The sequence below is a fragment of the Mangifera indica genome, chromosome 2 (genome assembly GCF_011075055.1).
Source record: "Mangifera indica cultivar Alphonso chromosome 2, CATAS_Mindica_2.1, whole genome shotgun sequence".
Classification (NCBI taxonomy): Eukaryota; Viridiplantae; Streptophyta; class Magnoliopsida; order Sapindales; family Anacardiaceae; genus Mangifera; species Mangifera indica.
In genome coordinates this window covers 9620531-9636152 of record NC_058138.1, presented here as the reverse complement: position 1 = coordinate 9636152, position 15622 = coordinate 9620531, and the positions used below count along the sequence as shown (strand labels likewise).

General features: G+C 32.4%; 1 non-coding gene across 1 annotated transcript; it reads left to right on the top strand.

Annotated features, from left to right (window-relative positions):
- Positions 1–13539: 13539 nt before the first annotated feature.
- LOC123209843 lies at positions 13540–13646 on the top strand. The gene has a single exon (XR_006501151.1). It is a non-coding gene; the product is annotated as a small nucleolar RNA R71 (small nucleolar RNA).
- Positions 13647–15622: the final 1976 nt, after the last annotated feature.

The window sequence follows — 15622 nt, the reverse complement described above, 5'->3', positions numbered from 1 at the left end:
GATGGTGATTAGTTTGGGTTGTTTTCTGTTAATGCTTGTTTTGGACTTTAATTACTATAGTATGGTTTGTGAATGATTATGCATGTTTAAGTCTTTTACTTGGTCCTTTCATCTTCAAAGCTATCATCAATCGACAATCAACACTTTCTCCATTAAGTTATTGATTAATCATGACATCCAACTTAATCAATTAATTGTATTAATCATTTTAAACCATAAACTTAACATAACCCACAAACTCTACCAAAGTTTCTCATGCATATACACAAAGGCAAAATTTATATCATGATCAATACTCTATAGACCCATTTCCATAATCAAATCATCACACAATCATACATGTAACCTCATAATACACAGATTAAACATAATACAAAGGAAAATCACGCTACTTAGCTTCACTCCAATGATTCCTTTATCTTCACGTGTCGCATTTCTAAGTCTCAAAACTCACAAAACCTTTCTTTTGTCTCTGCTTTTTGTGAAAAAGTATGATGAGAATGCTTAGCCAAACATGTGCAGGTTCTTTTTATTTTAACTTAAAATCAAGATGCATAGACATGTACTATTCACACACAAGCATGCATGTTATTACTCATTAATGGCATATTAAAAAATCTTCGTGAAACATATTCTTATCAAAATTCAAACATGCTAACCATGCACAGGCGTGTGTCATAGGCACGCATGTCACCACACTTAGCCAAGTTCACTCTTCTCATAAGAAAAAACTATTACCCTTACCATCAAACATATGGGTGTGTGGCCTTCCCACATGGTTATACAAGCGTAATTTCACACATAATTAACTGTATTCAAAGCCCAAAGACAATAATAACCTTAGAGGAATTTATGGGTATAACATGCATGGTAAGGATTATGGTTTTTCAAATATTTCCTCACGTGGTTAGCGGGATACATCACTTATGTACCCATGGTAGAGACCATCATAGGATGGTTTAGATAGTAGTTCTAATTAGCTTATGTGATAAGTTAAAGGGACTACTACTAGATTATTCCTTGTGTGACCAAGGTGTCTCAAATAACTAGCTTAATAGACCATATGTCATACGCGTGAGGCATAACAGAGAGTGACATGCAAGGTGTCTTATGCTTTCACTAGGACATTAGATATGTTAATTTCAGTTTAGCCTTAGTAAATCTTTGTAGATGGCCTATTTCAATTATGACCATATTCAGATTCGTAAATGAAACAACAAATTTATTAGTTTTATGAGTGTTTAGGGCACCAAGAGGTCACTGGCTTATTGAGTATCTTCACTTATTATTTCTTTTTGTTGTTTTATAGGTAGAGGTAAGTAGTGAGACATGCAAGGGAGCAATTGCACGAGAGCGAGGGGCATAACTCCATTTTTAAACTTTTTTACCTTTTATGTATTTTGAACATTTTAATTACATTTTAAGATTTATTTATAAACAATAACTTTTGATTAAGTTTTTCAAACTTTTTATACATTTATAAAATTTTAATAAATAATTTATTTTAGTATTTATTCACATTGCACCTTTTTGCATGCTTAAATATTTATGATCATCATTAAATGATGAGATTTTAAATTAACTAGTCTAGTTGCACACATTTCTTTGAATTACATTCTAGGTAAGGATATGTATTTAGAAAAAGGTGTTACATTGAAACTATTTTGATGCAGAGGTGTAAAACAATTGTTTTTGCCTCTCGACAGCTTAAGAATTATGAGATCTAGTACCCTACTCATGATCTAGAGTTAACCATAGTTGTGTTTGCTCTAAAAATATGGCAACATTATTTATACGACATAAAGTGTACTGTATACACAAACCATAAAAGTTTGAAATATTTCTTCACTGAAAAAGAGCTTAATATGAGACAATGAAGGTGGTTGGAACTGGTTAAGGATTATGATTATAACATTAGATACCATCCAAGAAAGACTAATGTAGTGGCTGACACCTTGAGTGAAAAAGTTGCCTTATCTCAGATCTTTGTTTGTAAGGAGTTACAACAAAATTTAGTGAGAGGCTAGACTGAGTTGGTTACTAGACAGTTGGTTGGATTAAGAATTCAGTCAACTCTCCTTGATGAGATTCAAATGGTATAGTTGTCAGATAAATGGTATGTTCAGACAAGGCAAAGGGTTGTCGAGGGTGTGAAGATTGAGTTTTTTTGTGGTTGATGATATGTTAAGGTTCCATGGCTAGTTTTTGTTCCCAACAATGATGATTTAAGGTGCAAAATCCTCACATAGGCACATAGTTCCCTTTATACTATTCACCTTAAGAGTATAAAGATGTATCAAAACCTGATGAGGTCATTTTAGTGGTTTGACATGAAAAAAGATATTGTTGATTTTGTTACTAAATGTTTGGTTTGTGAATATGTTAAGACTAAACATCAAAGACCATCAAGGTTACTATAACTTTTAAGTATTTCTAAGTGGAAATAGGAGCACTTGCCCAGGATTAAAGGCAGATTTAATGCATTATGGCTAATTGTGGATTAATTAACTAAGTCAGCTCATTTTATCTCGGTTAAAGATAGTATGAGTTTTGATTAGTTAGGGCATGTCTTTGTTAGGGAGATTGTGAGACTCAATGGGATACCTAAGATTATTGTGTCAGATAGAGACATATAGTTTGTTGTAGTATTCTAGTAGAGTTTACAAAGATCTATGGATACCAAATTAACTTTTAATACCACCTATCACCCTTAAATAGATAGGCAAACTGAAAAAGTAAACTAAGTGATTAAGAATATGGTAAAAGCATGTTGCATAAACCAAAGAATGACTTGGATTGATGTGTCGCCTTTGATAGACTTTGCATATAATAATAGTATTCAAATAACCATTTGGATAGCTTCGTACAAGGCACTTTATGGAAGAAAGTGTAGCTCACCCTTCCATTAGGATGAGATAGGTGATGGAATGCTCTAGAGCAGGCCTTGGGACCAAAAATGACCCAGAATATGATCAAAGATGTAAAAATGATCAAAGAGAGAATGAAACAACCCTAAGATCGCTAAAAGAGTTATGCATATCAAAACAAATGAGAATTGGAGTTTGATATGGGTGACATGGTATTTGTGAAAGTATCCCTTTATCGACATGTTACAAGGTTTAGACAGAAAGGTAAACTTGTTTCGAGGTTTATATGACCTTTCAAAATTTTGGAGTATGTAGGTAAAGTTGCGTACCAGCTTGCATTACTAATAAGCATAAAACAAACTCACAATGTGTTTCATGTGTCATTGCTATATAAGTATAATAGTAACTTGAGTCATGTACTGAGGATTAAAGATGTGGAGTTTATGGATGGCTTGGTTTATGAGGAATGCCCAATCTAAATATTGGATCATCGTGTTAAACAACTTAGAAACAAGCAAATTCCTTTGGTCAAAGTCCCTTAGAGAAATCATCGGGTTAAAGAAGCCACTTGGGAGGTGGAATAGGACATAAGGTAAAAGTTCCTACAGTTGTTCAAGTGACTTTTGGGCATGAAATTCTTTTAAAGGGGGAGAAATGTAACACCCATAGGTATGCTTAAAGGTAATTTGGTCTTGTGGCCTTGTGTGTAATAAATTGTGTTTAAATATTCAAGCATGAGAAAACCTTGATGCACGACTGTATAGGGTAGCCACACGTTCGTATGTATTGTGGCAAAAGAAAAAATAGTATTTCCTAAACAATTTGCATAATTTGGCTAAGTCTAAAGACATGTACAATCGTGTATGAATAGTACACACCTGAGTATCACTTACTACAGCGAAAATAAAAATGTATGCATTTTGGCTCACGTACACAATCGTTTTAGAAACTAGAGTGTTGTGAGGGTGAGCCAAAGTGAAAGCATAGCCAAAGGAAAGCCATTACACGTTCGTTTAAGGACGTTCTTGCTACATGAAGAGTAGTTTGCAATCTATAAAAGAGAGGTCAGTAGGAAAGTCATCCCCTTAAAAAAATATGTGTTTAGGTAGAATTCTAATTTTTTGAATGTATGTTTAATGGTGATTTTCTGCTTTTGAAATTTTTTATAAGTTAAAAATGATTAATTGTTATGCCAGTTACATCATATATGATTTGATCATTGATTGAATGATAAATAAGATTTTCAATTATTTTGATGCATGGTATGTATGAATAATCGGTGATGGTTTTACTATGATTTGTTGGACATGTTGATTAGAATATGAGCTCAAGCATTTATCCTTGGATATGGATGTTTCTTGTCAGAGGTTAAAGGTGAGTAATGGATCATTGAATGAAATGGTGATTAGTTTGGGTTGTCTTTTGTTAATGCTTGTTTTGGACTTTAATTACCATAGTATGGTTTGTGACTGATTATGCATGTTAGTGTAAGCATGGGATGGTGTTTGGATAATATAGGAACGCAAGAAATCATGGTTCCAAAGTTTGGAAAATAACAACACACACCCATATGTCATGTGACACACAATAATGTGGATTTAGGGAAAACTCTCCCCATGTGTGTGATGTGTACATAGGCCTGTATTAGGAGAGAGAACACCCCAGTGTATTAGGAACACACCCTCGTATACTTTTGGAGAAAATAGAATTTAAGGATTTTAAATATGGGAATGTTGCATAAAACTAAAAAAATGATTGTTTTACCCTTGGAGGGGAATACCTAAGAGTAAACCATAAGTAAAGGTTCTAATAAAGGCTATTGATAATGGGAATCATTTTGGGGATGTCCGACTATGTGAAAAACAACACGAACCCCAACCAAAGCAGTTTCAAGTCAAAAATGCCAATGATACCTTAATATATTCCTACCATAAAGTTGTGTATGAAGTATATTCCACCAAACTTAGTGCAATGAGGATCAATACTAAACTAAGTGTAGTATGACACATCACTAGGTTGTGTATAGTATGATGCAATCACTAAGCTATGTGCAGTGATAAAAGCAAAAGGGTTTGTCAGTGTGGCCCTAACCCTAAGCTAGCCTGCCCATGTATAGAGTATATTGAATAGTTAACATCAGAGATGTCACATGCTTTCACTAGATGTCGAGGGAGTCATTACATATCGTTGGATATGAATTATCAAGGATGACATTGATATTGAGAATAGACACATGGTGCTGAATAAAAATGGATGGGCATCCAGGATGCTAAAGAAACATTTGGAATACCACAACATTAATAAATATGAGACATTTGGAAAGTAAACTATAATGTTATATTATGTGCTTACTTACTAAGTGTGTCCATTCACCGTGTTCCCTTATGATTTTGTAGGTAGATTTGCGAAGCAGCAAGGCAATGACAGAGGCAACAGATCAATCCAAGATGTTGTATGATAAGGTAAAGGCATTACACACCTTTATATTATGGATTATTGTTCATACATTCTTAGGTTTGTTGGGCAATAAATTATACTTTTAAGGATTTTGACTATTCATATTACTTACAAGGCAATTATTAGTGATTTGTTTATTCATTATATTACTGCTACAAACATTTTGAAGAGTTTAGAGTAGTATGTCTTTTTGGATACATATTCTGAGTAAAGGTATATAGTCAGAGAAGGGCGTTAAGATTTTGTTATCAGAGCATGGTCTTTTGAATGTCGATCATTGTAAGCATCATATAACCTGTATTTGAGTTGTGGCTTATTTATGTTTGAGCATATGTGTTTTTTCAAGATAAAGAGATCCATGAGACTCACATGCAATGAGAAAGAAGTCTCTACCCCAAAGGATTGCTAGAGGGAGACATAAAGATACGTATTTGGTGCAACTATAGCACCACAGATTGACACCTTGATGATCAGACCAGTGGTCTAACATATTCTCCAAAAAAAATTAGAAAGCTTTTGAGAGCATGGGTCATCTATTTGAGGTCCTTCTAGTTGTTAAGCACCTACCAGTGATAGATGCACTACCTTAGCTAGGTCAAATAGGTAAGAGGGTATAGAGGACTATGGCTACCCGTAATAAAGGACAACTCTACCTCATATACAACTTGGTAGACATACATCAACCCCTAGAGTTCCATAGTACATATATAGTTTCTATGTTGGGCAAGGATTGTTTAGAGGTTGTTAAAAGGTGATTGAGCCCTTTTGAGATGACAAACTGTAAGAAGGTCTGATATGTCAGTTATCGTATGAGGGCTAACACTAATTTGTGATGCCAAACACTCTGTGATACCTACCGGATAAACAAATAGCATGGGCTAAGTTTAAGAAGGCCTTTGAAAGAGAGTTCCTATAAGTAAATACCTTAGATAGAAAATTTTGCTACTCATAGTCATCACAATAAATCCACAAAAATCAATTAAAGAAAGATTTATCATGTTCAGATCCAAGAAGAATCAGTTATCAAAAAGAAAAAGATAGAGAAAACTCTTAGGTCTTCAAGCTTAATAAGGTAGATCCTCTCCAAATTGATTTTTAAGCTTGAATCTTGAATCTTTCTCTTAGATCTTGTGGTTTTCCTTTGAAATTTTCCTCTCCAAGGTGTTTTCGTCGTTCCTTTCTAGTAAAAAGACGATTTTTTCTGTTTATATTAAGCCCACTCAGCACTCATTTGTTTCTTATGTTTTTTCCTTTTTCCTTTTTTTTTTTAATTCACACCATCAATTATAGGCATAATTGAATCAGTTATGGTCATAATTGATTTATGAATTGTTTTTGACAATTCATGCCCTTTTCTTGTTTTGATCTTTTAATTTTTGTCCTGATCAAGCCCAAACCTTGCCAAATCACGTAAAAATATTATGCAAAGTGTAAAATAAGATTAAACTTTAAAAAAGAGCTAAAATTAAGAAAATTAATCAAAATAACCCAAAATTTGCCTAAAACGAACTAATCAAAAGCTATAAATGTGTGTATAAAATGCACATATCAAACTCCCCCAAACTTAAGACTTTTCTTGTCTCAAAGCAAATAAAGACAATAAAGAAACAAAAGGAATGAGTTATTGGAATAGTATGAACAAGATGGTCAAAATTTTGAATTAACCATATGCAGTCAAAAGCAAAAATCACCCCTTCAAAACTTTAAATGCTCAATCTCAAATCCAAGGTAAACAATAATCACAAAGGTCAAACTAAGAATGCACACAAGATCAATCATAAACAAGACCGTTGCAATTAAATTAGCATATACATGGTTAGCAAATGAAATCAACTAAGTCTCATAGGCAAAAATCAAACAACCTATCTTCACTAGAGAAGATGCAATGCATTTCAAAAAGATCAATAAATCTTTATTTAGTTTGTAACATAGGTAAGGGTATGGGTTAAAGAATAAAAAGATAAAACAATAAACAAATAAACATGAGCCTACTATTAATAACAAAAGCAGAGATCTACATAATCACATTATAGAAATTAAGAGAGAAATATAAATATAAATCGCACTAATGATATGTACTAAAATATATTTTTTTCATTCTTTTTTTTTAATTTTTCAATTTCTTTTTCTTTTTTTTCCATTTATTTTCTTCTTCTTTTTTTTCATTTTTTACACACAGACACACACATATATATATTTCAAAGATCCTCCAAACTTATTTCTTTACACAAAGGATGGAGAAATGTACTAATAATAATTTTGATTTTATTCTTCTTTTTTCATTCTCCCTTTTTAATTGATCCAGAAATCTCATGTAAATTTATTTATTTCATCAACAATATAACTCATATAAAAGGTCTATTGCTTCTCAAGGATAAAACTTAAATTCAATTGCATAAGGTTTATCAATTATTAAACCATCAGGAGATTATGTAAAAGCATGATCAAAGATAGCGAGGGTTGGGCACCAATTTTTGATTAAAATGAACAGAATTATTATAAAATTTAGAAAAATAAAATGCAAAACTACATAAAAAGTAATGAAACAGAAAATAAAATGAGAGCTAAGGTGGCAAAAACTAATCCTAAAAATCTGAAAAACTAAAATCTCCCCCATATCTAAGACAAACATTGTCCTTAATGTTTGCAAATTTGGAAAAATAGCATACATATCTGGGAAAATAAATTGCAAAGAAAAGGGAAAGAGACTTCCAAGGATTGAAGAAATTTTTGCTTAGTGCACATTTACTTCTCATTTTCAAAAGTGCAATGGAAACCAAAATTCGCGCATCAATTTCCACAGGATGTTGTTGTAGCAAAATTAAACAACAAAACAAAGGATTCCAAAATTATCATTATGTAGGCTATATTTAAAAACAAAGGATCTCTATGGTGCATTCATGACTTGGCGCAATATTTAGAAACATTGGCAACCCCTTCATGGTATGCATGACCATTTAAACATTTAGAACACAACAATACTTAAACATTCATAGTACACAAAAATTTAAATGGCAGCAATATTTACTCACTGGCAACTCAAGAAAAATGCACCATCAGTGTCTACCAAGAATGCACAAAAAAAAATTCAACAACACAAAAATGCACCATGAACAACACAACAAGAAGTCTGCCAAGAATCCACAAAGAAATTCAGCAATCTACCAACATAAAAATCCACCAACATGGCCCCACAATTAAGTTATAGGAACATCAAAATTTCACCCAAAAAAAATCATTTCCAACAGAGGCACTATCCACAAAAAAATTTCATTAAAATCCAACAAAAATCAATTGGTCATAAGCAACAGAAATCTAGCAAAATATTCAACAAAAACTCCAACAAGAATACAAAAATCCAGCATCCAATACAATTTTAGTAGGGACATGAATGCAACAACTTCCAAAATCCAATAGGAACAAAATAATAATAAAAAAATAATAGCAGAAACATCAGTATCCAAAAGAACAAATCATCAATAAACTAGAAAATAGCAATTGATGAACACCATTCATGTATCCAATAAGACATCATATATTGTTGGCATATTTTCATTAACAAACATCACACAAATCCATTCAAACACATTTTAAGTACAAAAACAATTGTGATAAAATGATCAGTCCAACTGAAATAATCATTAAACAATTATCCAGTCAATCCAAATGACAACCCAATCCAATCAATCCATTTATCAGTGCTAAAAGTTGTACAATTCAATTAAAAATAATAAAAATGTATTTGATTCTAACCCATTTCAGAGCAAAAAATTGGTGCAATTTTGGAGAAGAAAATGGCTGAACCTACATTGAGCTAAAAAAAATTGTGCTTTGAAATACAGGAGGGCAGTTGGAATTGTTGCTAATTTGTTAGAAGAGGGGAGGGCGGTTGTTTTGTTTGAAGAAGAGGAGGAAAGTGGGCGTTGTGGAAAGGAATTGGAGAACGCAGTTGTGGTTACTGGGAGAATGAGGGTGACGCATGGAAAAGGAGAGAAATAAGGGGATGTGCGTCATTGTTGCTTGTGGAGAAGAATTAGGCACTGTTGGTTTTGAAACAGGAGAAGGGCCAGGGTTAAAAACAAAAATAACAGGGAAAAAAAGACTATTTTCTACCCAAATTTTAGTCCAATTTCAAACCCACACCCATGGGAGATGAAAAACTCAAACTTCCACCTATGATCAAACTTTTATTAACTTTTTCGGTTAAAAAGAGGGTAAAATAGTTATTTTACTATTTATATTAAAAGTTATAAAATTTATTACTTTTCACCCTTAGATTTTAAAAACTAATATTTCACTTTTACTTAAAGTTTTTAAACTTTGAAAAGTAATATTTTCACCCCCAAACCTAGGGGTTTCATATTTTTCAAAGCTCAGCCGCCCCCCATAATTTCAAAAAGAGTAGTTTCACCCCCACTTTTCAACTTCATCTTCCGATTTCATCTCTAGTGTCGTCCCCGACCTCCACCTTCTCCTGGTGCGATGACGGTGGTGCGATGAAGGAGATATCTCCTCGTCGCACCACTATCTCCCTTTGTCGCACAACCCATATGACGAAGGACGATGCTTCGTCGTCCTTCATTGTGACATAACGTCGTCCAAATGTCACGACAAAGGACAACGAATCTGTTCTTTTCGATCTGGACACGAAGGTTCATCCTTTGTGGCAGAAGAAGGGATATCGATGTAAAGAGTCGGCCGTCAATGGTGGTCGAAAAAAGAAGCAAATCCTAAAGGTGAAATCTAAACTTTTCAAATTTTGAAGATGGATTGAAGTGTTAATTTTTAAAACCTGGAGGGAGAATGATAAAATTTTGAAGTTTTAAATTTTATAAGTAAAATAATGATTTTATCCCTATCTCTAACAGAAAATTTGGACAATAATTTGACTATAAGTGAGAGTTTAAGTTTTTCATCTCCCGTGAATGTGACTTTGAGATTAAGCCAAAATTTGGGTAGGAAATAGTTAATAGTCCTTTTCCCATGACATTGCTACGCCTATAAGCTCAAAGCAATCAAAATTCCACACTTTCCCATGACAATATCAACACCACAAAAAAAGAAAAATCAATCGATGCAATATATAGTAAAAACACATTAAATCACATAAATCACAATCAATGAAAGCATCCATTTATAATAAAATCCAAATGTACGCCTTGTAGTTGAATGCTACAGTAAAAAGCAAGGAAATTTTCTAGATTTTCCAACAAATTCAACATAATTCAACAACATACCATCATATCCTAACTTCATTAATTATAAAAAAAAAAAAACAAGTTAAATTTAATCTGAAACACCCCCAATTATGGATTCAACACTGAAAGTAAAACTTTTACATTTTTTTTTTTTAAGTTTCAAAGATGTTTTCTCTTTTAACATAAATAGTTCAAATGTCCAGACCTCCTTTCCTACAAGAAAATCAACAAAAAAGACAATAAAAATCCAAGTGTAAGAAAAATTATTATAATCCAAGTGAAAAAGAGAATAAGAAAAATAAAGTAAAACATTTGGGATGTCTTCAAAGCGCTAATTTAAGGTTTTTGGTTTGACTCTTTATTTATAAAAATCAAAGTGGGTGATCATATAATGGGCAAGAGACACTGATATAAACATGTTCACCACTAAGATAAGACTTCAATTTCCGCCTATTTACTTTGAAAGATCTTAACTTTCACCCCACACCTTGATAATGCTAATTCGGGGATGTTTATTATTTTCATAAGCATTTAGTTTAAATTCGTCTAATTCATCTAATTGGAAGAGACATTTCTCATCCTCTATTGTAGCATTATGTATAATCTATACTTCAAGTGGGTCTTCTGGATATTTCTTGCTAGATTCTTCCTTCATACACTTATCCTTTACATTAACCCTATAACATGAATTCACAACTTTAGATTGCTTAGATATTTGAAAAACATTAAATTCTATTTTTTCATCACCAATTTCAAAAGTTTGTTTTCCATTTTTAACATCAATTATAGCACCAACCATCACTGGGAATGACCTTCCTAGAATAAGAACTTTAATATCCTCTTCCATCTCTAACACCATAAAATCTATGCGGATATAAAACTTTCCAACTTTAATTGGCATGTTCTCTACTATCCTTATAGGATACTTTATGGATCGATCAACTAATTGCAAGGTGATTGTCGTAAGTTTCAAATCTCCAAGCTCTAGTCGTTTGTATAACAAAGACATTAGACTTATACCTACACCAAAATCACTTAAAGCTTTTTCAAATGATTCTTTATCAATAATGTACAGAATAGAAAAACTCTCTGGATCTTTAAGCTTAGGTGGTAGCTTATTTTGCAATATAGCACTATACTCCTCTGATAAAGCTACAATTTCATATGCTGGTATTTAAGTAATTGCCTCCATAAAAGGAACATTCAAGTGAATTTGTTTAAACACATCCAAACACTTTCAAATTGTTTATCCAACTTTGCCTTTGGAATTTTTTGAGGGAAAGGCAAAGGCGTAGTATAGCTCTTAGATGGTATTTGCTTTTCAGGTGACAAAACTTTCTTCACCCATTTTCTTCGACTCTTTTCCCTTGATTAAATCCTCATTTTGCTCTTCTTTTTCCATGTTTTTACCATCATCAAAAGGCCAAAGGACTATTTCCCACCCAAGGTATGTTGTTTTCCCAAGTTTCCCCCTATTAACTTTGAAAATCTCATTTATCCACCCGTAGATAGTTAAAATTAATGGTTTTAAAGGCAAAATTATCACTTTATCTGTATTATTAAAAAAAAACTTAAATTTGATTTTATTTTCCCTCTTTAAACCCTAAAAACTAATAATTTTTCCCAACCAAGTTTAAAAAACAACATTTCTTCCCCTAAGGTTTTCAATTTTTCAGATTCAATTTTTCTTCCTGTTTGGCGACCTCCAGGTGATGCCTCTTCCTCTCTAACACGGCCTCCTTTTGACGGTTGTCTTGGGCATGGTCGTCAACGAAGATAACTCGTCTTTGTCGAGATGAAGACAAATCATCTTCGTCCAGGGACGAAGACTCTTCGTTAGACAAAGATGATTTGTCTTCATCAGAGATAAAGACAAGTCGTCTTCGTCAAGGACTATGCCTAAGACAACTATTGAAGAGGAAAAGGCATAGTCTAGAGGTCGTTGGAAAGAAAGAAACGTCATTGAAACTTTGAATCTAAAAATTAGAAACCCTAAAGGGGAAAAAATTGTTAGTTTTTAGGGTTTAGGGGGGGAATGATATAACTAACAGACTCAGTTAATTTTAATAGCCCATGGGTGGGTAAATAAGATTTTCAAAGTTTATAGGGGGAAACTTAGGAAAACCGCATACTTTGGATAGGAAATAGTCCTTTGGCCTCATCAAAACTACCCTTAATTTGATTTTTCTCAATTTTGTCCAAAGGATTATCTAATTGCCTGCCACTCCTAGTCATAATTACATTACAATGCTCTCTTGGATTTTTAGGTTGGCTAGGCAACTTTCCCATTTTTCTTGAATTTGAAGCACTTGCCTATTGAACCAATTATACTTCAAGCATCCTATTATGGGTAGCAATGAGTTGTTGAATGGTTTCATCTTGAGTATTAGCCTTTTGTTTCTGAGTTAGAATGAAATTTTCCATTATCACCTCTAGGTTAGATTTTTGTTTTGAGTAGGTTGAGGATAATTTGCAGGATGTGGGTTAAATTTTTAGGGCCAGAATCCTAAAGGTGGTTGTCTAAGGTTGGAATTAAAGCTAGGATTTGGATTAGGGTTGTTTGCTCGGGTGATTTCTCTAATCTAGGTTATAAGTATTTGAAAAAAAAAATATTTTGACCCCTTTGGTTGTCGTTTACATAACTCACTTGCTTACTTGAAGATTCTTATGAAAATTGACCATCGAGTTGGTGCTTGTATCTATTGTGGCCTCATCCACACATATCACAAGTGGGTGTAAGTACAACCTTCACATCCAAGCTCTCTAATCTTTTTGCTAAAGCATCCAATTTAGCATTTACCATATAAATTCCATCCATTTCATGTACTCCTAAAGCTCTTTGATGATTGATTCTCCTATTAGACCATCGAAAGTTATTATAAGCCATTTCTTCAATCAATTGTTTGGCTTCATCTGATGTCTTTTTCAATAATGAAACATTAGAAGTTGCATCCAGAATATTTCTCAAAAAATCTTGAAGCCTATTATAGAATGTTTATAGAAGCAACTAATCAGGCATCCTATGGTGAGGACACTATCTCTGCAATTCCTTGAACCTCTCCTAAACTTCATCCAACATCTCATCATCTTTCTGGTAGAAAGTATTCATCTTATTTCTCAGTTTTACTAGCTTGCCAAGAGGAAAGTATTAAGTAAGGAATGCTTGTGAAAGTGTTTGTCAAGTGGTTAAAATACCTACTAGTCTGGAATCTAGCCAAGTTGTGGCTTTATCCCATTGAGAGAATGGAACTAATCTCAGCTTCACTACATCTTTATGAACCATATTCATCTTGAAGTTATCACAAATTTGACAAAACTATGATAAATGCACATACAAATCCTCATCAGGCAAACCTCTAAACTAATTCTATTGTATCATCTATACAATGGAAGTCTTGATCTTAAAATTATTTGCTTTCACCAGTAGCCTATAACACTTGAAAAACCATCTTGAGTGGTTGGTATAACATATTCCCAAAGAGCTCTCTGATTGTTATTTACCAGTTTTAATCTTTCTTTTTCTTCGTGTCTTTCCTTTCTAAGCCTTCTAAATGTTCTTTCTATCTCTGAATCAAATTCTAATAATTCAAAATCTTCATATTTGAATATCAACCAAACAACCCCTACAAAATGAACAAAAGTACAACAAAATCAAATAAAACAGAAAAATAAAAGAAATAAACTCTAGTCTAACCGAACTACAAATTTTACTAATATTAATAAGCACCAATTCTTGGCAACGGAGCCAAAAACTTGTTGCCTATGGCTTGCAAGTGCACGAATTAGCTAAATAATATAGAAAGATATCGGTCCCATAAGGATTGGTTATTAAGTACTAATTTGTTTTGTAATTCAAATTAGCTAGAAAATCCAAATATTTTATCCAAAAAATTAAATAAATGTAGCAAACTAATTAAAATTAAGCAAGAAAATTAATATAAAAGAAAATTAAAAGACAGAAAATTAAAAGACGAGTTATCAAGCAAACTTGTCTAAGGTTTAAGATTTCACCATGAATTACTTGTAATTACTAATGGATCATATCTAAAGCAATAAATAGATGAGAACTTGATGGATAATCATCCTAAAATACTTAATTCTTCTTTCAAAGTTGATTAAACATGTAAAAATTAAGAAATTATCTACTTTCATGGTCAAGTATTAATCAAAACCTATTAAAAACCTCTATAATGATCATAAAATCCACACAGAATCTAAATTTATTTCTAAATAAAAATTTCAGGCTTAGAAATTGTATGAACTAAGTGATTCTCTATTTTTTAATAGTATAAAATCAATCTACAAACAAACTAAATGTTAGGCCCAAAACACCAAGCAAAAAATAAGCTCACAATCATTAAATGAAAACTTCATCAACATTAAATTAAATAAAAAATCCATTAACAATCACAAAGATTCATAGATGCATCATAAACCCTAGACAGAAAATTTAGCTACTCATAGTTATCACAATAAATCCACGAAAATCAATTAAAAAAAGATTTACCATGTTCAAATTGGAGGAGAACAGTTATCAAGAAAAAAAAGTTAGAGAAAACTCTTGGGTCTTTAAACTTGATAAGACAAATCCTTTCCAAGTTGATTTTTGAGCTTGAATCTTGAATCTTCCTCTTGGATCTTGTGGTTTTCCTTTGAAATTTTCCTCTCCAAGGTGTTGTCATCGTTCTTCTCTCATAAAAAGTTGATTTTTTTTGTTTACATTAAGCCCGCTCCACCTTCATTTGTTTCTTGCATCTTTTCTTTTTTCCTTTTTTTTTTAAATTCATGTCATCAATTATGGGCATAATTGAATTGATTATGACCATAATTGATTTATGCATCACTTTTAACAATTCATGCCCTTTTCTCATTTCAATCCTATAATTTTTGTCCTGATCAAGCCTAAACCTTGCCAAATAACATAAAAATATTATGCAAAGTGTTAAATAAGATTACACCTTAAAAGAGAACTAAAACTAAGAAAATTAATCAAAATAAACCAAAATTTGTCTAAATGAACTAATTATAAACTATAAATGTGTGTCTAAAATGCACACTCAGATGGTGAGATAGAATACTATATGCATTACTTTTCTAAGA